Source organism: Columba livia, chromosome 1, assembly GCF_036013475.1.
Source record: "Columba livia isolate bColLiv1 breed racing homer chromosome 1, bColLiv1.pat.W.v2, whole genome shotgun sequence".
In the NCBI taxonomy this organism is placed as follows: domain Eukaryota; kingdom Metazoa; phylum Chordata; class Aves; order Columbiformes; family Columbidae; genus Columba; species Columba livia.
The window spans coordinates 20,538,595-20,547,349 of record NC_088602.1 but is presented as its reverse complement, the minus strand read 5'-3'; the positions used below and the strand labels follow the sequence as shown (position 1 = coordinate 20,547,349).

The window sequence follows — 8,755 nt, the reverse complement described above, 5'->3', positions numbered from 1 at the left end:
GGGCGGGGCCGGGCCGGGGGAACTGGTGGAGAGAGTCCAGCGCAGAGCCGTGGAGGTGATGGAGCGGAGCGTCCCCCGTGTGAGGAAAGGCTGAGGGAGCTGGGTCTCTTTAGCTTGGAGGAGACTGAGGGGTGACCTCATTAATGTTTATAAACATGTAAAGGGTGAGTGTCACGAGGATGGAGCCAGGCTCTTCGCGGTGACAACCAATGATGAGACAATGGGTACAAACTGAAACACAGGAGGTTCCACTTAAATATGAGAAGAAACTTCTTCTCAGTGAGGGTGACAGACACTGGAACAGGCTGCCCAGGGGGGTTGTGGAGTCTCTGGAGACATTCAAAACCTGCCTGGACGCCTTCGTGTGTCACCTCATCTGGGTGCTCCTGCTCCGGCAGGGGGATTGGACTGGATATCTTTCCAGGTCCCTTCCAGCCCGTGTCATTCTGCGATCCTGTGGTTCTGTTCGCAGGACAGGCAGTGGCAGCCAGCTGCCGCTGCGCGGGGCCCTCGGTCGGCGCCTGAGGGGAAGGGGTCAGGCGGGGCTTCCCGGAGCCCCGGCGGCTTGGCTGCGGAGCCCGCGCTCGCCTCGCCGCAACCCGCGGGAGCGGTGCAGCCGTCCTGCTCCTGCGGGGCCGGGCAGGGCGGCCAAGGGCTGCCCCGGGCTAGGCTGGGGAGCCGGTGCCCGCCGGGGCGCCGCGGGAGCCCGATCCGGGGTAGCCGGGCCGGGAACGGGTGCCTGACGGGACTTTGCGGGATTGTTCTAAAACCCGTGAACACCCGGGACAGAGCTGCGGATCCGGGCAGTGTTGCATCCTCAGGCTCTGGTGCGGCAGGGGTCAGGGTGCGCTGCGCTCCTTGTGCTGCTCGGCTGTTCTCTGCATCACTGCCCGTGTTCTCTAGTGCTTGGTAAAGCTTTCAATAAGCTGCTGATATTGATGCCTCTTGGAAAAGGCCACTTCTTGCTATATGGAGACAGACCTAAACGGATGTCTAATGTAGGTAAATAATATAATCAACCACTGTAACTAGCGGTAGATTAAAATAAATGAGAAGGGAATAAATCATATTTGGAATTTAGCTTCCCTTAATATTATGTTTAGGAAAGATTAAATGCCCATGTTTTCTGCTTATGGTCATGTTTTTCCAAGAATAGGATATTGTATTAGGTTAAATTTGATTCTGCAGTTATGTCTTACAAAATAAGGAGAGAAAGCTGTGTTTCTGATGTGATAACTTTTTAAATGTTGAACATTATTTGTTATACATATTAGAATGGGGGGGAGTGGCTCATTTGTTTTCACAGAATTTACACTTACAATATTTCCTCAAATTCTGTGAATTTACTTCTCATTTCAAGAGTAAAACAACATCATCTTTCTCTGTAAAATGATGCAGAAATGTATGTGCTCGCAGGTGCAGAACAAGCAAATATGAGAGACTCACAGAATGGCTGAGGCTGGAAGGGAGCTCTGCGGGAGCTGCCTCGTCCACCACCCTGCACAAAGCGGGATCAGCAGGGGCCAGTTGCTCAGGGCCGGGTCTGGGGGAGTTCTTAGTGTCTAAGTGTCCTCTCTGGGCAGCCTGCCCCAGCGCTCAGTCACCCTCACTGTTTAAAACACAAGCAAGTTGGTTTGGCTTTCTTCTTATATTTAAATTAAATTCCTGGTGTCTCAGTACATGCCCACTGCCTTTTCTCCCGTCACTGGGCACCACTGAGAAGCTTGGCTCTGTCTTTACACCCTCCCGTCAGATACGTGGTGATAGCATTCCCCTGAGCCATCTCTCAGGGCTGAACAGTCCCTGACCTTATATGACAGATGCTCCCATCCCTTAATTGTCCCATTAAGCTATATTGGATGCTATATTATGATAGTATTCCCTATACTGCTCATACAGTTTTCTGTTGCTGCTTGCAGCAGAGAACAGCACAGAACTATGTGCCACCAAAGCTGTCTCTCGGGATCCCCATTCTGCAATGTACTTCTCTGAGCAAGGAGATTCAGGGTGAATTTATACCTGTGCCAAGCTGCTTTCCCGAGTGTAAGTCAAGTGTCAGAGAGAAATAAATACAACAAATCCTGCACCATTAAAAAAACATATTCTTGCTAAGGTGTTACAACTCTGGAAGTAGCCGTGCTCTAGGGGTGGTGGTGCGGTTTGATTTCACATTTCCAAACACTGTTACATGTTTCCAATGTATTATTTATTAAACATGTAGGAGAGAAAAACATTCTAAAAAAAATTCACCTATGAGGTTTCTTTATATATCATAAAGAAAACAAAGGGTTATGAGTCCATACTGTTAAAAAGGGAAAAAAAAGCTCTTGCAGTTCACCTCCAATATAACCAACAGCATTTGGTTTAAAATGTTGATTTATTGCACACTTAATACAAGAAAAGAGAACCAACAACCTATTAGACTTCACCCTCAGCTTTTATTAACTTCCTTTTATGGTAGCCTGAATAGTATTGTACAGGTCTACATTAAGTTATATCATCATTTTATTACCAAAGGGAATGACTCGGCCTTGCCACCATTTGCAGGATTTGATTTTTTCAGGCAACGATACAGTTTATTACACTGCTAAAATTAATTTTATCTGCCCTGATAATACATGCTTTGGCTTAGTATGTGAACTGCCATTTCCAAAACAAAGGAATTATGTCTAGGATCAGGTATCGTAAAGAAACAGCTGTAACAAGTAAAACACAGTTCTGTTACGAATCTAAGTAGTTCCTTCTGCTGTAACTTTTCAAGTGCTTTATTTATGTGAAAAATGACCTAGTGTGCTTGAATTTTGAGTAAGTTCAAGTATGACTTTATTTATTATCCATGTACTGTATTAACATTCACAATTTATTTTCAGTCCAAAATCTTAGATTCTTATGTTACATTTTTATAAGAGAAAGTTGGAAATTATTTGGAGATGAAAATGCAATGATGTGATCTGTAACCTGGAATGTGGGATGCAGGTTTTACTGGAGACGGTGCTGCCTGGTTAAACAAGGCATAACACAGCAAACTGGATTCCCGCTGGCTTAGGCTGAGGTCCCGTGTGTACCTGAGCTGGTCTAACAGCTCGCCCTTACCAAAGGAGGGGGGCTTAGTACCTCACTGCCTGTCCTTGCTCTCAGTCATGTGAGGGCTTTCTCCCTCCCTTCTGCCAGGTGTGGCCCTCACTAGATGCCTCTAAGAATAGCTTAAATTATCTAATTTAAGCTAAAACTATGCAGTTGAGGGCTGGTTTTCTGCCAGTTTGTTGCGTTTGACACTTTTTAATCTGATTCCATGATTGCTAGGCCTGGCACAAGGTGAGCGGTGAGAGTGTGTGCCCAGGAGTAGCTGGGAGACAAGGGAGAGCATAGGGATGGAACAGGGTCTGTCCCTTCGGCACTGATGAGATGGTTGATGGCCTCACTCTCTCTTCACATTTTCTTAGGGTTTGGGGGGTGAGGGGTCCCCTCTGCTTGTCTGGGACGCTGCATTCTGTGCAAACAGTGTATAGTTTTTGTAAAGTGTGTGAACACGTGTATACAGCATGTGCTATAGAGAAAATGAGAGTTCCTCACTGAGGTAGTGAGGCAGAGTAAAGCTCTATGAATAAGCCTCAAGCCTTTATTGTTGTAAAGCAGATACCCAAAATATGAATCAAAAATTTTCATATAGGAATGCCTGTAGAGAACTGAGACAAGTGGTTTCAGAAGCATGAGCTGCATCTAAGAATTGTTAACACACGTTCCTATTTAAGTGGTTATTTAAATAGCGAACTTTTTATTGTCTATTGGAGCATCTAGGAAAGGTATGAATGAGACTGCGTGCTGGTGGCATTAGGATATGGGACTGGGCAAAGCTGCCACAGCCATTTAGAGAAAAGCATTGTGGGTCGAGTAACCTGCTGGCCTATGGAACACTTGCCATAAGTAAATTGTGATTAAAGTGGAAAAACAAAAGAACAGTTGATATTGTGTGACTTAAAACTCTCCAGGCAGAACAGAGAAGACAACAGTAAATAAGAAGTTGCCTTGGGGAGGTACAGAAAGAAATGGCACAGCTGGGCCTGGGATACCAACCACTGAGGTAAACCTCCAGGGAACTAGAAAAATTGTAACGGATGACTAGAACAAGGAACTCTGGACATTTCAGAGCTGTGAGTATACTGAATCGCAGTTCAAAGAAGCTGAATTATCCTCACCCTTTGCAGCATGCTGTTTTCAGGTTCCCAAGGCTCCAAGGGCTCGTGGCCTACAGACTGCATTTTGAACTCTTCTTTACCAGGACTACACACCACTCCTTAATTTTGCATGGTGGTATGTGTATATAATAAAGCTGGTTTGATAGAGGACTTGGTCTTTATCTTGATTGTGGAAGGTTCAACCACCCTGTTCTGGCAACAGCACAATTATCTCTCAAACATCTTTACAATCAGCCTAGTGAGCAAAGTCTCAAATTGGATGGAGCTGCTACTGCAAACAGGCTTTAACTGGTGGTGTAACAACACCGTCACGTTTTTTTTGCAAATACAATTGCTGGTATTTCCTACATTTTGTGTCACAGATCTGTTTTATGTTCCTAATGCTTCATTTGCAGTAGATTTCATTATAGTTTTTTTAATTTCCTGTATTTTGTACCAAAGTTAGTGTAGATTTCAAGAAGCCTGTAGTGCTGCCAGAAAATGATACTGTTTTCATTTAAGTTTCAGTTCTTATTCATTGTCTATTTTGAATTGAGATGATTTGGGCTCACAAATGCACCATAACTGTTGGGCTTCTGTGTCCTGTTCAACTTGTAGGTGAAGGAGTCAGTGTGGGAAAGGCCAGCAGGAGCCAGCTGTTAGTCTGCCGTGTGTAAAATGACTCTGTCACTGTATATGTAAAGCACATGGAGACCCTGAGGCAGTATCCTAATTCAGGAGCAGCAGGACTTGACTGCCCAGGTGGAATCTGTACTTGCATGTAGATTACGTTTATGTTTTCTTTTTCTCTGAAGTCATCAGAAGAACCACAAGTTAATAAAAATGCTGTGAAGATGATTTTTTATTATACAATATTTCAAAATTGTTATTTAACTGCTAATGTGGCAGCAGCAGTGACCCATCTGCACGGCCTTGCGCACGCTCCAGGACCCGGGCACCGTTGGCAAGGCAGAGCCGCTGGTGTGTCTCATGAACAAGCTGCCTCACACTTACTGGTGTAAGACCTTATTTAAAGTTGCCTGTGATGTTCCCAAACATTAGACTTCTGACATTCACATGGAACTGTTCCACATCAGGTATTTCCTGAAAGAGCATCCTCAGGATGCTTTCTTTTCAGTTTCAGAAAAAAATGTTTCCAAGAATAATATGTTGGGTAGATGGTTCTCATCACTCATATTTCTATTATTTTTTAATTCATTTAAAATACCCACAGCAGTTTGTCTGAAAACCAGCAGCATCCACACACTTTTGAGAAAGAAGCACAATTTGGCAGAGATGCTTACTCCTGTGTCAGAAATGTTCTCATAAAGCAAACATATTTGACTCACCTATAACCTTTTTTTAAGAACTGTGATTTATCTGTAGTCAGCTGAGACTGGGCAGCTAAGTTGCATCTGATGCATGTGGGTGTGTGAGGGATTCGGGAGGACGTCTGCAGCGCCCCTGTGCTCTGCGACAGGCCTGGGCGCAGGAACTGGGGACAGTGGGGCACTTTCTTTTTGTCCTTAGGGCGCTGCTGCCCGCAGTGGGCACCGATTCGGAACATGGGATGTGACCCTGCTTGCGTCACAGAATCACAGAATGTTTGGGATTAGAAGGGACCTCAAAAGATCATCTAGTCCAATCCCCCTGCCAGAGCAGGAACACCCACATGAGGCTACACAGGAATGTGTCCAGGCGGGTTTTGAATGTCTCCAGAGTAGGAGACTCCACAACCCCCTGGGCAGCCTGTTCCAGTGTCTGTCACCCTCACTGAGAAGAAGTCTCTTCTCATATTTAAGTGGAACCTCTTGTGTTCCAGTTTGTATCCCCCGAGCCGTGTGAGGAGGGAGCCGGAGGGCAGCTCCACAGCACTTCAGGCTGGCCCCATGCAGAACTGTTTGCAACCTAAATCAACAGGAGAGAATGTGTTATGCAAGAGAGGTCTAGCAAAATTTGTAACAACTGCTTGAGTTTCACCTGGAAGAGACCAGAACAAACTGGAACTTCTAGTTGTCAGCAGAGGAAGACAGAGTTCAGTTTCAAGTTAAGGTAAGTCCTGGTCTGTCACGTAGAGTTATTTTCTTCTCTTTACAAATACACATGAAGGTGTGATGGTGAGATGTACTAAATATTCTATTGATTTTTCCTGGAGGGGTAATAGACTTGGTTACAAAATACAAAATTAAGAAAGAAACGTTGCCAGAATCTAAATCTGGATTTCATTAAAACATGTTATCATTCCTCTATAAAATACATCTGCTACAATGTTCCAGAAATTTTAGACACACAATAGAGTAATAAACTGCTTTTATAACTTGGGTAATACTCTACCATAGATTCTTGATTTCCCCCCTACTGTTTGTATTAAATTACCTCAGTACAGAAACTTTCATACACTGTAAGGAAGGAATAACTGGGTTGTCATTGCAATAAGTGGAAATTTTAAAAATTGTGTATGAAATGTGTTTTCTAGAGAGGACAACCAACATTAGAAGCTTGTCAGCCTGTAATTCACTGCACATAGTTAGGCTGGCAGCCTGGGCCCCTGCCCACGCTCCCGTGTAGCTCTGTTTCCCGATTTTCCTTCACTTGGGGCAGCTCCACTGCTGACAGCAGCAGTGGGGAACCTGCTGTGAAGGTCACTTCCATCACTGATGCTTCTCCCAGTTGTGGGTGTTGCTGCCGCCCATTGAGCTAACCAGTTTGCCCTGGGAACACTGGGCCTGCCTGACCTGCTGCCCCTGCGCCGCCTGCTCCCAGGGCACCAGCACTGTCCTCCAAATGGCCTGTGTGGCAAAGACAGCCTGTCCCCTTGCAACATTGTCATCTGAAAGAGATGTCCTTAATATTGCCTTCCACGTTTCCCGTGCAGACAAATCCCTTCCCCGGCTGTTTCCTGCAGTTATGTGATCCCAGCCTTGAACACAACACAAAAGTCTGAGAAGGGGGTGTCTCCTTTGGATACTGCTCGTGTGTTGGTGAGAACATTTCCATGGATAAATATTAACAGACTAGGTTGATGGTTATTTCAATATCATCTCACAAGTATCTGTTCTTTTCCTTTCCCATGGAAGAATAATATCAAACAACTCAAGCTTTTTCTCCTAAGGTAGAAAATTCCAAGAGATGTGACTGAGTATACTGAAGTACATATATTTCATATGCAGCTCCCTGACTATGCTGCTCTTCAGCTTGCCATACATTTCTAGAACTTTCCAGTCCACAGCACACACAGCTCCTATTGAAAACAGAAGATGAATAAAGAGGGATCCTGCACACCCAGAACAGATACTCGCCTCTCTGTTTTCTGCTCCAGGATGATGGGACAGGATGCCATCCAGAGGGATCTGGACAAGGTCAAGAAGTGGGCCCACGTGAACCTCATGAGGTTCAACAAGGCCAAGTGCAACGTCCTGCACCTGGGCTGGTGCAACCCTCATGTCAACACAGTCTGGGGGATGAAGGGATTGAGAGCAGCCCTGCCGAGAAGGACTCGGGGATACTGGTGGATGAAAGATTGGACATGAGCCAGCAATGTGCCCTTGCAGCCCAGAAGGCAAATTGTATCATGGGCTGCATCAAAAGCAATGTGGCCAGCAGGTTGAGGGAGCTGATTCTGCCCCTTTGCTCTGCTCTGGTGAGACCCCACCTGGGGTCCTGTGTCCAGCTCTGGAGCCTCAGTACAGGAGAGACATGGACCTGTTGGAGAGGGGCCAGAAGAGCCACAGAAATGATCAGAGGACTGGAACAGCTCTGCTGTGAGGACAGGCTGAGAGAGTTGGGGTTGTTCAGCCTGGAGAAGAGAAGGCTTCATGGACACCGTATTGTGGCTTTTCAGTACTTAAAAGGGGCCTATAAGAAAGATGAGGCCAGACTTTTTAGCAGGGCCTTTAGCAGGACAAGGGGTAATGGTTTTAAACTAAAGGAGGGAAGATTCAGGCCAGACATGAGGAAGGAATTTTTTACTATGAGGGTGGTGAAACAGTGGCCCAGGTTGCCCAGGGAGCTGGGAGCTGCCCCATCCCTGGAGACATTCAAGGCCAGGCTGGATGAGGCTCTGAACCACCTGATGGAGCTGAAGATGTCCCTGCTCATTGCAGGGCGTTGGACTGAATGAGCTTTCAAGGTCCCTTCCAACCCAAACCATTCTATGATTTTATGAGTCTATGATGGGTCTTAACACAATGAATTTCCTTATGTCTGTGACATTTCACTGCAATTCTTTAATGACAACAGAGCTGTTGATAAATAAAATCTCATGTCAGTCACAGCAAGAGTCATGTTTTATTTGGTTTTGTTCTGGGGCTCAGAGAGCCCCACAGAAGGTTTATGAGCACTGCCATATCCTTCATAACAAAGGCTGATGTCGTGTAAGCTATTACATGTGTCCTGCCTCCAGAAGCACCCTCATAAAGGGTTGAGCAAAACTCACCCAAAATAACTAGTTCCATGTGGCAAGCCTTGTCAAGCTCAAAGCAAAGCCTCAGCACTCCAAGACATCTTCTGGGGCTCAACATGCAGGTCAGAAAACACAGTTCTGTACGGCTTTTTTTTTTCCTGAGTGGCCACTTAAAACC

General features: G+C 45.6%; 1 long non-coding RNA gene across 2 annotated transcripts; it reads left to right on the top strand.

Moving 5' to 3' along the window:
- Positions 1 to 8,452, top strand: LOC135578308 (uncharacterized). Of its 2 annotated transcripts, XR_010469800.1 has the most exons (3): positions 1 to 6,227; positions 7,051 to 7,156; positions 7,253 to 8,452. It is a non-coding gene; the product is annotated as an uncharacterized LOC135578308 (long non-coding RNA). The 2 variants fall into 2 exon arrangements; XR_010469799.1 differs by having other exon boundaries at positions 7,051 to 8,452.
- The last annotated feature ends 303 nt before the right edge of the window (positions 8,453 to 8,755 follow it).